Here is a 16751-nt window from a genome sequence, read left to right as displayed (position 1 = left end):
GCCAGGCACCACGTGGGGCACTTCCCCACACGGGATCAAACTGAATCCATAAAACAACTGTGCAAAGCAGATGTCTGCCTTCAGTTGGCTTTAGACATGAGGCTCAGAGAAGGGAAGCAACTTGCCCAAGGTCACACAGCAAATCTGGGATTCTAATCTCAGTCTGTCTGGTTCTAAAGCCCACGTTCTTTCCTTTACACCACGAAGCTTAATGAGAACCACCTCGGTATAAGTGACCGCATTATGTCCTGGGCTTCACCTCCCAACCTCCTACTTCTTCCTCAGAGGCTGGGTGGCATCACGGAAAGCATGAGATGATGGGGATAGAAAGATCTGGATTTCAATTCCAGCTCTGCTGTGACCTAGCTGTGTGACCTTGGAAAATCTCGCTTAACCTCTCTGAATCTCTGTTTTCTCATCTGTCAAAAGAGGCTGGAACTCCAGGGTCCTGGGTGAAGATTCAATGAGAAGTACATACTTGAGAAACATTTGCCATTAGCACTACACTTTATTCCTCGTTTTATTTTTCATGTGTCAAATGGGGCTAATGTTGACCACCCTAACTGCTTCTGTGGGCTGAGGGGGGGCGTGGCAAGACTAAGGGACGCAGTGCAAGCCACGGATTGCTACCCATATATAAGGGTTATTGCCAGCAGCCCTCTTTATCTTCAGCCAAGCTGGTGAAAGTGCCCTGTGTGCCACAGGCAGGACAAACAAGATACGTGGTGGAGCTGGCCCAGGCTAGGACCCTAGACTCAGGAAAGGAGGAGGAGGTAGCGTTTTGAGACATTCCTTAGAAGGCATCTCTCGGTGCCCCAGTGTCCTTGGTACTTGGCTCCCCAAGCATGGGAAAGCGACAGGAGGAAACCCCTGCCTTGTGATAGTATACCCCTTCGCCACTGCTCTTGCCTTGCGACACTGCTGCAGCCAGCCCGACCTCCTTGCTACCCCTCAGTCATGCCAGGCACGCTCCAACCTCAGGGTTTGGTGTTTGCTTTTCCCTTCGCCCCAGTCTCCTCAGGCTGGCTCCCTCAGTGCCTTTGGATTTCTGCTGAAATGGTCACCCTATTTAAATTTCCTCACAGAGCTCTCCTACCCATCCCACCTCACCCCCTGCACTCCTGTCCCCCTTACCACTTTTTCTTCAGTGCACTTATCACCTTATAATATGCCCTAGAATTTACTTATTTGTCTTATTCATTGTCTATCAGCTCTCCCTGGAATGTGAGCTCCATGAAAGCAGCAGTCTTTGATTTGTTCCCTGCCGTGTCTCCAGTGCCTGGAACAGTGCTTCGTACTAAATAAATACTTATTAAATGAATGAAATAGCCCCTGGAGACTCTTCCAGATCAGGCCTGAACTTGTATTCTCTCTGTCCAAGCTGGACATCTTTCTTTCCTGGAAGGAAAATCTTGCTCTGGGTTTGGTTGTTCATTTATTCATTCATTTAATGTGTGTGTGTGTGTGTGTGTGTGTGTGTGTGTGTGTGTGTGTGTGTAAACACACATGCCAGGCACTGTTCTAGGTGCTGGGGTTGTAGCAGAAAACCAGCCAGACATGGTCTCTGCCCTTAATGAGCTTCGATTTGGGAGTGTGGGGAAGACAACCAACAAACTGAAGAACATAAAACAGTGTGATAGACTGGAGTGACTGTGTAGTCAGGGAAGGCTTCTGAGAAGAGTGACATTGGAGCTGATACCTTCATGATGAGATGAAGCCAGCCAGACCATATTCCAAGGACAGAGCGTTCCAGGTGGAAGGGCCACAAGGGCAAAGAGTGAGGGGCCAGAGTGCCAAGCATGAGCGAGGTGTCTTAGACTCGATCTGCATCTCATGCGTCACCTTTTTGGAAGGCGTCTTGGAAAGCCAATGCAACATCCCGCCTGGAGACACACGTGTGTGTCGGTTACCTACAGTCATGTGCGAGTGTGTTTATGTATGTGTGGTGTGTGGTTGTGGATCTGGGGAGGTGGCATGTGTTCCTGGACAGATGGCAGGGTTCAGTATGGGCAGCAGCTCCTGGAGAGAGAAAAGTATGGTGGAAAGAGGACAAAACTTGGGTTGCAGAGGTCCTAGTCCTGTGCAGGCTGCATTGCAGGCTCACATCTAATGTAAATTGCATATGTAATTTTGGCCAAGTCCCTTTGCCTCTCTAGGCAGGTGTCACCATCAGTAAGATGGGAGCGGGTAGTGTGGGCCCCTCCTGTATGCCAACCTCTTCCTTTCGCCTGCCACTGTGAGGAAGTAGCATCTCCTCAGTCACAGCCAGAGTGGCAGAGGTGGCCACAGGTGGGGTGGCATTTGACGGCTGGAAAGGATGATGGCTGGGTCCTATGCTGGCTTGTGTCTGGGTCCCCCACCCCTTCCCTCCAAGTGCTCATTTCTTCCCTTGCTGGGGAGGCCCTTCTCCAGAGGCTGGCGCACAGATGCTGAGCTTCTCGGGTTCCCTGCTGGGTCTCACTGAGCCAAATGCCTCAGCCTCGCCGGGACTGCTCCTTTCCCGCCGCCAGCGCCAGCGCCAGCGCCAGATCCCCTCCACCCCACGTCGCTCTCCCTGCTCTTCTCTGAACTGCCTCCAGCTTGGCTGCATCCCTGCGATAATGAGGTGTCTGCGACTGAATGCAGTGGGCTCGGCGGGGCAGGACAGCAGGCCAGAGGCCCAGGAGACAGGCTGCAGCAAGCATAGAGACTGCCCCAGCTGGGCTTGGCATCCACCAGGTGCCCCCCACCCCGCACGCCAGCCCCAGTGTCACCCTAGGCCCCACTGCCCAGATACCAGGGCCAAAGGCTCAAGATGAAGAGAGGCCCAGTTGTGAAAAATCCAGCTCCACGATGCTGCTGCTGTTGATGATAGGAGGAATCTTGAGTTTCAAAGGGATGCCCCGCTCATAACCCCTCATATCTGGACAGCATGTCGGTGTTTACGAGGCACTTTCACTCATTCTGCAAACGTTTACTGAGTGCAAACTCAGTGCCAGGCCCCATGCTGGTCAGGGGGAGACGAGGAGCAAGATGGGGAGCTCTGTGTCTAGTGGGGAGACAGACACGGAAATGGGCCGTGAGGGTATGTGGGAGTCAGAACTTGGACGAGGGGTGCAATAAACGAGGGCATGGGGTGCCCAAGCCAGTCTGGGAGGGCAGTGAGGGTCAGGGTAGGTGGGGAGGTTTCACCAAAGAGGGAACCTTTGAGTCATCCTGAAGAAAGAGCGGGCTTGAGGCAGGCAAGGGGGGGTGAGGGTGGGAAGGGGGTGTCCTGTGCATAGGGAATAGCCTGAGGAGCCCAGAGGACATCTTGCTTAATCCTCAAAACAACCCCAGAAGGCAGGCATTCTAGTTTCCCTTTTACAGATGGGGAAACAAAGGCCCAGAAGCGGTAATAATGCTTTGCCTCTAGGGCAGTGTTAGTTTGGAAAAACTGTTTCTCATCCATCCTCTCACTTTTCTGCTCACACTAACGCTATGATATAGAGACTTTATCTGCACCTCATAGATGGCGAAACAGGCTCAGAGAAAGAAAGCGGCTGGAGACACAAGCCCTCAGCTTTTCCCAAGTTTGCCTGAGTTTCCCTAGTTGGAGAAACAGCATTTGGAGAGGCAGGGGGATCTAAGGGAGGTGGTAACACAAAGCCATACCCCTTGATCCTTTCTTCTACCCTATCCTATTCTCCACCCCGTACCAGCCTCTCCTCCCGAGGCTGATCTTCCCCGTGGCTGGAGCAGAGTTTAGGTAAGAAACCACTTGTCCACACCCCACCCTGCCATTCAAAGGGGACGGCTGGAGTATTGGTATTTTCGTGAATTATTCAGGAGCTGTGGCTGGCAGGATGGGGGCTGGGAGGAGGGTGGGAGCAGGTGCTCCCATATGCCAAGCATGGCAGCTGCACAGGAAGTGACCCCGAAGGCCGGACCCTCATCAGCTTCTTGGCCTCGCTCTCTCTCCACTCCGAGAGAATTCACAAGCCTGTGGTGCAGTGGGGAGAGGGTGCTCGGTAGGGGTAGGTAGGAGGAGGGAACAGCCTGAAGGTGATGGGTAACATAGGTCCCAGATCCTGAGGGTTTCTAGCTACACCTTAGCTCCTTTACACCTCACCAACCTCTGTGCTATTGTTGTTATAGATGAGGAAAGAGAGTGGGGAAGTAGCTTGCCTAGAGTCTGTAATAGGCTGAATGTTTGTGTCCCCCCAGAATTCACAGCCCTAACCCCTAACGTGATGGTATTAGGAGGAGAGGCCTTTGGAGGCTAATTAGGTTTCGATGAGGTCATGAGGGTGGGGTCTTCATGAGGGCATCAGTGCCCTTATAAATGGAGACCTGAGACCTTGTTCTCTCCTCACTCTTGCTCACTCAACACCTGCACCCCCCCCCCATGTGAGGACACAGCAAGAAGATGGTCATTTATAAGCCAGGAAGTGAGCTCTCACCAGACACCAAATCTGCTGGTGCTTTGATCTTCGATTTCCCAGCCTCCATAACTGGGAAAAATAAGTGTTTGTTGTTTAAGCCATCTAGTTTATGGTTTTTTTTTTTTTTTTTTTTTTTTTTTTTTTTTACAGCAGCCCGAACTAAGACAGGCCTCACGGCAAATAAATGGCAATTCCAGAATCCAAGCTCAGGTTTGCGCACTCCAGACCACAAACACCATTTCCACTGTTCTACCCCTTGACTTGGGACCTGGGTGTCTGGGATTTGGGCCCCCAGGAGGACAACCTGCTCCTCGGGCACTCCTTTCTCAGTGACCCCCTGGCCGCTCAGGGCCCCACCAAGGTCTGAGATCCAACCCTCCCTTCATTAAAATAACTCCTGGGGGGCTGGTTATGGGCTTCCAGAAGCACAGTTACCAGGTGTGGAATTACAGGTGAGTGGGAAAGAGAGTCTGGGGTCCCAGGCATGGGGAGGTCGTCAACCTCTTCCGCAGAGGCCTTCGAGTGTGGAGAGGTTTTTTAAGGTACTGTTAAAAATGCAGCCGCTGGAGTTAGGGTCATCGGATCTAGCAACTAAAAAAACAGGATGCTCAGTTAAGTTTGAGTTTCAGACAAACAACAAACACTTTTTAGCAGAAGTGTGTCATTTTTAGTATCAGTATGCACTAAAAATGTATTCGTTGTTTACCTGAAATTCAAATTAAACTCAAGGGTTTTGTATTTTCTCAGGCAAACCTACCTGGAGCCAAACCACCTGGGCTTCAATACCAGGCAGGCTACTACCTAGCTGTGTGGCCCTTGGGCAAGTTAGTAACCTCTCTGTGCCTCAATTTCCTCACCTGGAAAGGATGGCTGAGAAGTTTAAATGAAGTGATAAGATGAAAAGCATTTCACAGCTGTTTTTATTTACTTTTTCCTTCTTTATCTATCTGTGGATTCCCTCCATGGATTGCCCCCGTCCCCAGATGCTCCTTTGGCTCCTTATTCTTCCTGGAGTGTGGCCCCCAGGCCATCACAGCCCTACAAGATCCTCACTATTCTTTGTCTCCTTTCACAGATGGGAAAGTGGAGGTTTAGGATGGTGAATACACTTGCCTAGGGTCACCCAGTCAACCCTGGACTCTGGGCCTATCTGACCCTAACCACCCTCCACTCTGCATTCCTCACCTTCTGCATCCCCCTCCCTTGGGCCCAGGTTCTAGCTTACTGAGGGGGAACCCCTGCTCAGGTCTGGGAGCATGTGTAGGCAACAGCGGCTTGAGAGAGGAGACCTGGGGCCCTCCAGGCTGACGGGCTCCCTGGGTGCAGCCGGAGCACAACCCATCTCTGGGTGTCCCTCCCCCTGCATCCCTCCCCAGCCAGGACCACGCCGATGGCTCTATGCTGCAGCAAAATGCACTTCTCTCCGATATGCCCAGCTGCACGTCCACTATGCATGCTAATCAGCGTCCAGTGCTTGCTAGCAATTTGCTTCAGTTCTGGGGCTCATTCTGCGTTTATTTATTTTTTATATTTATACCTTGTGTGCAGAGATGGCTGACTTGGAGTGGGAGCAGGGTCTGGGGAAAAGGACCAGCAGAAATGGGAGAAGTAAAGAAGCCAAAAGCTAGAAGCCAGGAGGGAATTCAGGGGTCATCTTTGCCATCCCTCTGCCTCCTGACCATACTGCACCTAAAGGAGAACAGAACTTAAAAGGATAACATGCAACCCTTCTAGAGTATTCCTGGTAGGCCTGGGAGGTGGGCCCAGCAAGGATTAGCAAGCCCATGTTAAAGAGGAGAAAATCAGGGCTCTGGGGGTAATGTGATACATTGATTCTTCCAACCCAGATCTTTTGACTATAGACAATAAAGATTAAATAAATAAAGATTAAATGAATAAAGAGGCTTCATTTTGTCTCCCCACCTCATGTATTGAGGAGAAACTTGGGCCCAGAGAGGGGAAGGAACCTAGCCAAGATCACACAATGAATTTGAAGTGGAACCAGGACCACCATGTGAGCCTGCTGCCTGCCAGTCCTGACCTCTCCTGATTGCATCCCGTAGGAAGCTGGCTAGGAAGGAGAAGCTTTCTCCTCATCTGCCACATCTACCAAAGGAAGATGCCACCAGCCTCCTGAAAGCGCTTCCCATAGAGTTCTCCACAATTCTTGGCAATTGACTACTTACATTTCCCCGAGTTTTTTCTAACTGAACTTACCCCTTTCCCTCTACTTCTCACTTTAAAGGAGATGGCCCCTCCAGCTCTGTTGTCATACCAAGGCTTGACACATAGTAAGTGCTCAGTAAACATGTGTCCCGTGAAGATATAAACGAATAGGGTAACTTGGCAACATCCTGTAAGGGTGAAGTTGAGCACACACCCTCAGACCCAGCGAGACCCCAGTGACATGCTCACACACGTGTCCACCAGGAGACGCACACAAGGATGTTCGTAGCAGCGCCCTTCATTTGAATTAAACGTGCAAAACTATCTAAGTGTTCATCATCAGGAATACAGATAAGTTAAGTTGTGGTGTATTTATACAATGGAATACCATATAGCAGTGAAAATGAATGAACTTCGGCAACGTTGTTAACACAGACACATGGAGTGACAAAGCACCTGGCTAAGTTTACACAGAATACCATTAGTGCAAAGCTTTCAACACATCGAAATCAGGAGAGTGACTACCTTGGGGAGGGTTAAGAAGGAGAGTAGGATCTGAGAGGGTACACAGAGAGCTCCAATTATATCTGTGCTGTTTTATTTCTGAAGCTGAATGATGGGTAATGGGGGTTGTTGTGTTATTCTTGAGACCTTTTTGTATATCTGAAATAGTTCATTATAAAAACAAACAAAGGGCAGAAGAAATAGATGGATAAATGAAAGAAAGAAAGAATGAATGAATGCTGCTTCCCCTCAGCGAGAGGTCTGATTCTTCTGACTTTGTTTTTTTTGTGTCTCCCTCTCTGTGAGCTTTGGAATCCAGCTGACCTGGGCTGGAATCCTGGCTCTGCCCCTTGCTGCCTTGTAACCTGGGGATTCGATTACTTTCCTGGCTTACCCTCCTCAGGAAGCTATCTGTGAGCATTCACTAAGATGATAGGATGCCTTGGAACTTATCTAGTCCAATCCCCACATTTCACAGATGGCAAAAGGGAGGCCCAAATGGGAACCTCAGCCCCGACCATGGGAGCTAAGAAGATAATTGTTCCTTACCCCGCCAACGACCAGACAGGGCCAGGAAAGGAAGCAGCTCAGATGGTGATCAGGACTTCAAGACTGCAGCTCTGGTGAGGGAGGGAGAGGCAGTGCAGTGCTGAGGTCAGTCCAAGGAATGGGGGTTCAGCCTCACCTGGAGGATCAGGCCCTCTGTTTGGTGGGGATCTGCCCCTATCAGGGGCCCCTGGCTCAGAGCTCTAGGACTTATGCCAAGAGTGGCCTGCCCAGAGATAAGGCGTAGAACTCAGATCTGTGTATGGGGATGAGAAAGGGTAGAGGTGGGGACTGGTTTCATGAGGACAAATTTAGATCCCACCAGAATTCCTGACACTCAGAAGCCATAGGAGAAAGGACAGGCTGCCTTGAGAAAGAAGGGAGGAAACTGCCTGGACCCTCCCACCCCGGGATTCAGGGATACTGTGATTGCTAGAGTTGGCTGAAATGTCTAAAGTGGGCAGAATTAAAGCTTAAAGTGGGCAGAATTCAGAAGGCAATTATCTGGATAAAAATGAAACAAGGAATCAAAGTACACCCCAGGATAAGGAGGGAAAGAAGACATCTATGGGACACTGTGGCACCCTTCCAGATGCTGACACAGTTAGTTCCCCCTGCCAGCCACCAGGCTCTACTAGGCATATTACTATCTCCACTTTCCAGATGAGGAAACTGAGGCCCAGAGAGGCCCAGGGAAGCAAAGATCTAAATCCAAAGCCTGGGCTCTTCGCACCTTACCGTGATTTCATGGCTCCTTGGCCCTCTCTGCCTGGTCCTGGGGGGCTCTGGTGGAACAACGGCGGTCTGTCCAATCAGTTGCTACCAAGAGAGGGGGCCAGAGAGGCCGCCGCGGAGGCCCTGCAGCCCAGCTGGCCCACTGGCCTCTCTTGTTCTTGGGCCCCAGCCGGGTGCTCCTGGGGCGGGTGGTGGGGCCCTGGAGCTGGCGTCTGCTGCAAACCTAGGTCTCCTGCGGAGAACCCCTTCAAGGGCAGCCCTTGTCCCTGCTCTAATTATACAAACAATTTTGCTCGGCTTCTCCAAATAAACAGTGCTCAGTTTGCCGGCCGTGGCATGCTGGGAAATCCGAAACGAGAAGCTGCCACTAATGGGCTGCTTAGCTGCAGGGCTAAACGGATTGCTTAAAAGGCTGGGCCTGACCAGCCTCTGCTACCTTCCTGAGCAGGCCCTTCCACACCATACCGTGCACCGCACACCACCCGGCTCTGGGCCCACATGCCCCCCCACGCCCACCCGCCTGCGGCCCTCATGCGACGGAATGATTAGCTGGGTTGCACAAGAGTCACATTTCTGAGCCCTATGGATGGGGAGGGCTCCTGCAGATGGGGTTTCAAGGGAGGGGATGTGTACATACAGATAGGCACGTGTGTGCAAGCATAGGGCTGTGTGCGTGCACAAGGAGTGTGTGTGTGTGTGTGTGTGTGTGTGTGCAGGGAGAGGTGTGCTTGTGTCTCCAAGCAGGGGTGTTTCTCAGGGCTTGGCAGGGTTCCTGGGGACTGACTGCTGCTGGCTTGAGGGACATAACTTCACAGTGGGGCAAAAGCACACAGTGTAGGTACTGGAGGGCGGGGAACAAAACATGGGGTCATGAGCTGGTGAATATAAAGGCCTAGGCCTAAGATCCCCTCCCCCAGCTCTTTCACATCCATGGATCCTCCCAACAAGCCTGTGAGGAAAGGTTCCAGCTTATCTGCCCCAAGTCCCACAGCTCAGAATTGGAATGCAGATTCCTGACTCCCAGAGTTGTTTACCTGACATCATTTGCTCCTCTAAAAGGTTGTTTCTTGCTGTCAGAAGGACCCCTCCTCCAACGTCAGCTCTTTGAGGGAAGGGCCCATCTTGTTCATCCCTGCCTAGCGGAGTGTTTAAGTTCTGAAGCTCAACTGCCAAGTTTAAACCCATCTCTGTGACTTACTTGCTGTATAATCTTGGGCAAGTTGTTTAACCTCTGTGGGCCTCGTTTTTCTCATCTGTAAAATGGGGGTTTTAGTTGGATCAACTTCATTGAGTCGTTGTGAGACTTAATGAATTCATGAATGTGAAACACCTAAAACAGCACCTAGCACCTGGTAAGCTGTCAGAGGTGTTTGTTTGCTATTCTTACTTTCCCTTATTCAGACTATCACAGTGCTTGGGCACTGTAGGTATGTAATATACAACTTGTGGGGTAAACGATAAACTCACATATGTGATGTTACTGATTGCAGCCAATGGCTTCCCTCACCAAGTGACACTTTGGCCATTTAACAGGGTCTTTCGCTGCTCAGTGTTTCCTGAACCCCTTGGAAAGTCCATCCCCATATGGGGTGTCTGTATGTGGGGGGTGTTGGGGGGAGGGACAGGGGTTGGAGCAGGTTTGATGGTCCTTCTGGGCCTCTCAAACTTGGCTGTCTGTGGCTCCCCAGGTGTCCGCTCCTCTGAGGCCCCATTCATGGATCCCCCTCTTCAGCCCCCGCCAGCAGCATCCCCTCTCCTCAGCTCATGCCCCAGTATCCAAGCCCTGCACCCCCCGCCCCCCATTACAAGTCCCACCCCCCCATTCAGCCCCCACTATAATCATCAGAGAAATTCTCCCTTCAGGCTGAACTTTCCATCCTCTCCCCCTTGAAGCAGACTATTAGAGAGGTTTATTTAAATCCATTCAGATGGTTTTGAGTTACCGGAGGGAACTGAAGAGGGAGAAAATGGAAGGGGAGAGAGGCGACAGAGCAAGTGAGAGCCAGCTTGAGAGAGTGCACAGAAAAAAAAAAAAAAAAAAGGAAATAAGAGCGCCTTAGAGAGAATGAAAATTCCTTTTCCGCTTTTCTCCATGAACACCAGGAGACAGAAAATTGCCGATGACCTAGCCATACAAGTTTGTAACGCTCTTCGTGAGTGGAGAGGACTAAACGAGCTACAGAACAAGCTGTAGTGTGGGGCCTTTGGGAGGCTGGCCTGGAGTGTCCTGGGTTTTGGCCAAACTCTGCCTCATTGTGTGACTTTGGATGAGTCTCTTCCCCACTCTGGGGCTGGGCTTCCCGACAGTGCAGGGCTGGGGAAGGGGCGACTAGCTTAATGAGTGCCCATGAGGCAAGTACTATTATGGTCTCCATTTTAAGGTTGAGGAAAGTGAGGAACAGAAAAATAGCATGCTCGGCTTCATGTAGCTGAAAAGATAGAGTCGGGTTTTGAACCCGAGGCAGTCTGGCTCCAGAGACTGCACACTTACGGGCTATACCACCTCCCACCCTGCTAGAATGGTCTTTAAGGATCCTTCTAGGATCTACGCCACCTTGGATCTGTCACTCCCCTGCTCTGGACCTCAGTCTACCTGTGTGTAATGTCTGCTTCATTACTCTTATCCCACAGGGTTGTGGTGAGAAGCCCAGTGTCAGAGAAGATACACTGTCAACCACAAAGCCAAAATCAGACCTTAGAGACACAGGTTTGGTGAGCACTGCCTCTCTGGGGGTCCTGCTCTAAAGGCCTGAGTGCTGTGCGTGCATTATCTCATTTAACCCCCTCCCCCCATCTTCTAAACCTGAGATAACTAAGGCACAAAGGAGGTAAGTAACTTGCCCATGTCACTGCTGGGAAGGGCCAGAATCAGGGCCCAAGTTCCCCATCTCTACCTTTGAGTGGCCTGCATCCGAGGTACTGGATGGCCTGGGGCGGTGGTTCTCAGCCCTGTCTGTACTTTAGAACCACCTGGGGAACTTTTAAAAACTTGGTCCTGGCCCCACCCCAAAACAATTCAATCAGCGTCTCTGGAGATTGCTCGTGATATTTTTGTAAATCTACCTAAGTGAGTCTAATGTGCCGCCAGGGTGGCCTAGGGAACAAGGACAAGAGTATTATAATGACGGGGCAGGGGACCAAGTCCAGGCTGGGGTCAGGGCAAGGGGGTAGGAGCAGGCTGAATGGGCTCCAGAGGCTCAGCATCCCATAATATCCCAGAGTTGGAGGAGAGTCCTTGAAACCAAACAGCCCTTTTTACAAGGGGGAGCCTGAGGCCCACAGAGGAGAAAGCTCTCGCCCAAGGGGACAGAGGGACACATCTGGAATTTCATTCTCTTTCCCTGACTCTTAATACAGAACGCTTTTCGCTGCCCTGGGCAGGTGGGACCCACCTTTTACAGATCCCTCTGCTCCCATTTTGTAGATGAGGAAACTGAGGCTCAGAGCTGTGGCCGAGCTGCCCGAGAGCACACTGCTAATAAGCCTCAGAGCCGGAATTCCAAGGCTGTCTGGCCCGACTGCACGCTACACTGTCGGGGAGGCCGGGATGGGCAGGGAAGGCTGTTGGGTTAAAGCATGAAGCAGGGGCCCCGAGGCGGTCTTTGCTTTTTGCGCCCCAACCCAGGCCTTCCTGGCCAGGCCTGCCCCACCCGCTAAAGGCGGTGGAGCGGGTTCCGGGCCCAGCACGGTGGGAAGGAAGGCTTTCAGGGGCCCGTAGCCCCCTCCCCTCCCCCTCCGGGCTCCTAGGGCCTGGAATTCTTTTAATAGGAGACAAAGCCTTTAATTCCGAGAGATCAGATGAAAGGCTGCAAATGCAAATGTGCGGGCAGGGAAGCCGCTGGTGAGAATAGGCTGCCTTCAAAGTGTAAATGACTAAACGCCTCAGCTGGCTGGAGAGGAGGGGTGAGAACAGCCACCCAGCGCAGCGGCCCGGCCTCGCTGGCTCCCTCAATTGCTTCAATTTAGTAATTGATGGTTCCAAAGCACCTCGGGCCCTGGAGCCCCAGGCTTTAAAAGAGTCCCACAGACCTGTGCTGGCAGCTAGGCTCAGCCGTGTGACCTGGGGCAATTCACTCCATTTTTCTCATTGCCTCAGTTTCTTCGTCTGTGAAATGGACTTAGTGGAACAACGCACTTTGTGGTCATGAGGCTGAAAGGAGAAAATGGGTCTGAATTGCCTGGCACTGAGTGGGTGCCGAGGCAAGTTAGTGGCCTTCTTGCCCACCGCCGACGCCCATCTAGTTATCCGCGCTTGATCAAGGCTCCATACGAACGCCTCTAATTTTTCTTCATGCAGTTCTTCCCTACTCCCTAAACTCCCTACCATCACACCCCTCCAAAGATAAGCTACCCTCATATGAGGGAAACGTCAGCTGATGGGCAGGGCATTGGTGCTCTCCTCCCTTCCAGAGCTAGAGTGCCCATTTTCCTGAACATCACTGATTGGTGGGCTTCGGGCCTCATTGACTGGTGGCAGGGAGGAGGGGGGTGGGCAGAAGGCAAGGTGTTTAGCAAGAGGGGTGAGCACCGGTGAAAGCAGAGTGTTGGGAAGTGTTGGGGGGAAGGGTGACAGAATCAGTGTAGTGTGGAGGAAGCAGGAGATGCTTGGGGTGGGTGGGAGCCGGAGGACCTTGAGGGCTGTGTAAGGAGGCTAGCTTTATTGTAAGCGCAGGAGAAGCCGGTGGTGGGTGTTGAGCAGGAGTGTGCCACAATCTGATTTACGTGTTTGTTCTACCCCTCTGGCTGCTGGGTAGGTAATTAATTGTAGGGATCAGAAGTGGAAGCAGGGAGACCAGGGAGGAGGTTATTGCCCTTGGCAGGCAAGAGGTGACAGCAGTGTGGACTGGGGTGGGAGGGGTGGGAGGGGAGAGCGAAGGCCTTGCCTGGCAACACCCCATGGGAGGTTCTGGGCAGGAGGGAAGGAGAGGGCAAGGGTGCCGCATTCAGCGCAAGCCATTCCCAGTATATTTTCTGGGCTCTAGATATGTCAGTCACAGAAACTCCCCAGGGACATTGGGAGGAGGAGGCAGGACTTCTCTCTCAGAGCATGTGACCAAGGCCTGAAACCTCCACCTTGACCAGTTCTACCTTCCTTGTACTGTGGGCCGATTCCAGAGAAAGTGTTTATCCCCAGGCTCCCTCTGTTGTGGCCCACCACCCCACCAGCAGTTTCCTAGCTTTTTCTCCTTTCTTCCCTCTCTCCCTGAGAAGGGCTCTCCTCCACGGAAGCTGCCTCAGTGAGGCAAGAAGCTCAGTGCGGGAGTTGGAGGGGGCACTGCGGAGCTGTGTGACATTAGCAAATCACACTGTCCCATTGTGGTCTTCAGCTTTGCCTTTTCTATAAGGCTGGCATAATGATAAAAGGAGACAGCAACCCCTCTGGGGCAACGGTGCTGTGTAAGGACAGGGCACTATTCGCCGGGGGAAGGGGTTGTTAAGGCAGGAGGAAGGATTTGTGTTCTGTCGTTCTGGGAGCCCCTTGCCAGATGCCTGCTGTGTTGACCTAGGAAAAGAGACTTGGTTTCAGTATCAAGTCCTAGTCACTTTGGGGATCAAAGTCTGTTACCTGCATATCAGGACTGGCTACTGTAGGCCCTATGTGGGCTTAGGATGTGTCCTGGGGTGAAGTTTGATCCTAGGAGCTTTGCGATGTAGCTTCAACCTTCTACGATGGCTTCTCCCTGGCTCTGGAGGGACTTGGAGCTGGGGCCGACCGATGTCTTCCCTTTTTCCTTCTCCAGGTCTGTTTCTCCATCTGGAAACTGGGGAGAAGATGCCTGAGCAGAAAAAATGGATCAAAGGGAAGAAGGGAAGAGGCCAGGCTTGGGCCAGAGTAGGGTGTGGAACACAGGCCTAGAGCTGGGGAAGGAGCTGGGGGTAGAATTGCAGAGAGAAGGCTGATTCAGGGCAGGTGTATTGGGTGGAGGTCAGGAATACCGCTGAGGCCACTGAGGTAAGTTCAGATAATTGAGCAGATGCTGAGCTGTGGGCCTAGAGCCTAGGGAGCTCATGGATCCAGAAACAAACAGAGCCGAGAGGGTACACAGTTTTGCCCTGGGACTAGAGCAGGGGCCACCGTGACTCCAAAATGTCTAGCAGCTGATAGGAGTGCAACAGGGGAAAGTCTGGAGGAAGGCAATACTTCAGCAATTGTCAAGGTACAGTAACCCCGGTACTGGCCTTACCTGGGCCGTTTGCTCTGCCAGTGGGCACTATGTGGAGGACAGAGGGATGGAGAGAGAAGAGCCTGGAACCCTGGGGCAGGGCAGTGACAGCAGAGTTCTTTGGGGGTAAGGAGTGATGGATGTTTCAGGGTTAGGGTTAGGGTTTGGAGAGTCAGCCTCTCTGGGCCTCAGTCTCCTCATCTGGGTGCCAGGCTGCTGTGAAGATCCGGCCTGACACTGTCTGACCCAGAGCCTGCGCATGAAGCTGGTACCTAGCGTCTAAGACCCTAGGTACTTAGGGTCTTCTCTTTCCAGCCCCTGCTCCAATCCATGCAGCACCCTCCAAGCCAGGCCACTGCAGGAAGCTCGTCGTTTATTGCTCTGCTTCCATTCAGCTGCTGGGCGGCTGCGTTTTTTCTCTTTTATGTGTTTTACTTTCTTTCCTGTTGTCAATCAAAACGCCTGCCAAAGCCAGCATAGCTGGACAGGCTAAGAAAGTGCGTGAGCTTGGCAGGCCTGGACCAGGAGGGCTCACGGGGCTGCTCATCCACCCGAAGAGCCGCATCTGCTGGGCAGGGGCGGGGGCGGAGGCCAGGCGTCCCACATCTGCTCCCCACATTGCGCATGTCAGCCCCTGCTGCTGCCCAGGAGGAAAAGGCAGCTCAGCCAGGAGAGACAAGAAAGGAGAGAAGGAGGATGAGTGACTCTAGGGGGGCAAAAATGGCCCAGAGCAAGAGCATGGAGGAAGAGTGGTGTTTGACACGGCAGCAAGCAAAGCTCCTCTCCAAAAGGTACCTCTGCGAAGACAGGCGGAGGGAGGGGAAAGAAGAACCAAGGCGGAAGGTGGGGAGTGAGGAGCGGGGAGACGTTAGGGAGCCCAGAGGTCCGGCAGAGCCCAAGGGAGACCCTGCGCGATTCAGAGGTTGAGAAACAGAAGAAACCAGGAGTGAAAGAGAAAGCTTGGGAGTGGAAAGCAGTACAAAAAGCGAGGAAAAACCATGCGGGGTTGGCAAACTCCGGTTTTGCTTTGTGCACCCTTGTGCCTTGGCGAGCGGGGCCACCCCGTAAACCTGGGATTAGCGGCTCTGCTCTCCTGGGCCAGTTAGCACCTAATGGAAGCCACCTGGCTGGCCGCAGGCCCTGGCCCTGCCCCAGCTCTGGGCCCAAGGGGTTCCCTTTGAAACAACTTTGTTTGCACGTGTACAGTTGGGGAGCAACACTGAGACCAGGGACCGGGACAGTGCACCCTTGTCCTCCATGAAACCAAGTAGTACCTCCTGCAGCCCAGCCTTCCTTGCATCATACCCGTAGCCCCCGCTGCAGTGCACCCGTATCGGGAGGTCCCCGTTTTATCTCTGTGTGAACAGTCCAGAAGGGCAGAGGGAGCTCAGTGGCCCTGGAGAGCCCCTTGGTGGGGATACTGGGGAGGGGAGTCTGTGGTTCAAGAGTAGATCACCTCTCTTGCCCCTAAGTCCCTGCCAGGGCCCTGTGATCCCATGATCCTCTGCCAGCAGGGCCAGCCCCAGTGGCAGGGCCCGCTCCAGCCACAACCAGTCCAGCCCATTTGTCCTTCTCACTGTGGGGGGGGGGGGCGGGCAGAGGCTGCAGCAGGGCTGGCAGGTAGGAGGTGTGATTATCGTCATTTCACAAACGGTTTCAGGGAGGCAGAGACAGAGAGGAAGTGTGCTGTTCAGTGCAGGAACCAAGACATTTGGCAGGAGAAATGAGTAATCAGGGATATGTGAAAGCAGGAGAGAAGGAGAGGGTGAGCTGGCTATGGTGTGTGTGTGGTGTGTGTGTGTGGTGTGTGTGGTGTGTGTGTGTGGTGTTTTGTGTGTGTGGTGTGTGTGTGTGTGTGTGGTGTGTGTGTGTGTGGTGTGGTGTGTATGTGTGGTATATGTGTGTGGTGTGTGTGTGTGGTGTGTGTGGTGTGTGTGTGTGGTGTTTTGTGTATGTGTGGTGTGTGTGTGTGGTGTGTGTGTGTGGTGTGGTGTGTATGTGTGATATGTGTGTGTGGTGTGTGTGTGGTGTGTGTGTGTGGTGTTTTGTGTATGTGTAGTGTGTGTGTGTGGTGTGTGTGTGTGTGGTGTGTGTGTGTGTGGTGTGGTGTGTATGTGTGGTATGTGTGTGTGGTGTGTGTGTGTGGTGTGTATGTGTGGTATGTGTGTGTGGTGTGTGTGTGTGGTGTGTGTGTGGTGTGTGTGTGTGGTGGGGCAGTGGGAGACCGGAAAAG

Source organism: Tursiops truncatus, chromosome X, assembly GCF_011762595.2.
Source record: "Tursiops truncatus isolate mTurTru1 chromosome X, mTurTru1.mat.Y, whole genome shotgun sequence".
In the NCBI taxonomy this organism is placed as follows: domain Eukaryota; kingdom Metazoa; phylum Chordata; class Mammalia; order Artiodactyla; family Delphinidae; genus Tursiops; species Tursiops truncatus.
The sequence above is the reverse complement of the archived record's forward strand: the minus strand, read 5'-3'. Positions refer to the sequence as shown.